The sequence below is a fragment of the Pyxicephalus adspersus genome, chromosome 1, assembly GCF_032062135.1.
Source record: "Pyxicephalus adspersus chromosome 1, UCB_Pads_2.0, whole genome shotgun sequence".
In the NCBI taxonomy this organism is placed as follows: Eukaryota; Metazoa; Chordata; class Amphibia; order Anura; family Pyxicephalidae; genus Pyxicephalus; species Pyxicephalus adspersus.
In genome coordinates this window covers 41614099-41615501 of record NC_092858.1, presented here as the reverse complement: position 1 = coordinate 41615501, position 1403 = coordinate 41614099, and the positions used below count along the sequence as shown (strand labels likewise).

Below are 1403 nucleotides of genomic sequence, written 5' to 3'. Positions count from 1 at the left end.
GTATTTTGATCTTTTTCACTTGAATCTATCAAATTGCATAATAATTCAAATAATAGCACCTATGTTTTATATAGTAAAATTACATAGATTCAATGTCCAGGGGATCAGTATCTAAAAGGTTACTGTAAATATTATTAGGTCCCCTGAGCTTTAGTAATAGAATTTATTCGTAGTACCATATGACATTTCCCAGTTGATTGCACATACATTTGATCCTTACCAAATGTTTGTTTGAGGGGGGCACCTCCATACCACAATGTCAGAAACAAACAGAATTCTATTCCCTTTTTTCTGGTCTTCAAAACTGCAGTTATTTACAGTAAATTGTACTAGGAAGCATTAAAGGCTACACAAAATATGGACACCATATGTTCAGGTATGAAAATATATTATTCTATGGCAGAAGACAAACATCATTACCTTTACACAAGAGCAACTTTATACCTCAGAACATTTAATCCATTTTAATTGTGTCATTATAGTGTAAATAACAAAAGATACATCATACTAGCTGAAAAAGACTCAGGAACACACAAGATCATATGTAAAAATATCATTATTATTGGATGCAACTGTTTTATCATCGGCTACATAGTTGGGTTGAAGCTTGGCTGGTAATGTGATAGGCACAGGGTTATTGGTGATATTTTAGGTTACAATGTAGGACTTCATCATTCACATGGAATCCAAGTCTTTATGTCCATACTGTTATATAAACATTTACGTATGTTTAGTAATCGGAAGCCTTTAATCTTCATATCTGGTTAAATCTGCTCTTATATTCAGCCATATGGATGACAAACCCTACAAATGAAAGGACTCAGCAGAGCGACTGTTTAACAAAATTAGTTGAAGAATTGTAATCAAGAGAAATTATTTCTGTGGATCAAATATGTCAGTGCTACAGACAAATATAATTCTGTTCACTTGCCAATTTTGTTTGACAAATTATTTTGTAATGTATCAGCTTGATGGAGATGATGATATATTGCAATGTAAATGGGCCTTTTCATCAGTGATACACAATAAAAAAATCCAGTGTGTTTGGCATTGGAAAGATTTTGTTTCTGTTCAGTAGATCTTCTAGGACCTTCGTTGTTGCTCATCCTAAACCGAACGCCTGAACCTGCAGCCAAAAAAAAGTCAGCTAACAATATGCAGGTCTATGATCTGTATACAATAAGATAAAAATTAGAGACATTCTGCTTATATAGGAATAGTAATCTTTTTTTTTTCTTTTTTGCAGCAGTCTTTATGAAGAAAGGAAGTGACATGAAATCCTGTCTCAGACAGTGGTAAACAGTGTCTCTAAATATTTACCCCTTATTATCACAAATTTAGGATATTTCTGACTTTTTTTGACATGTATTGAGCCTATTGTGCATTACCATAAACTTGTATAG

General features: G+C 32.8%; 1 long non-coding RNA gene across 1 annotated transcript in view; it reads right to left on the bottom strand.

Moving 5' to 3' along the window:
• Positions 1-449: 449 nt before the first annotated feature.
• The window catches only part of LOC140321664 (uncharacterized), a 3934-nt gene continuing 2980 nt past the window's right edge, over positions 450-1403 (bottom strand). Inside the window, exon 5 of the long non-coding RNA XR_011918993.1 lies at positions 450-1126. This is a non-coding gene — a long non-coding RNA (uncharacterized lncRNA). The remainder of the gene's footprint in view (positions 1127-1403) is intronic.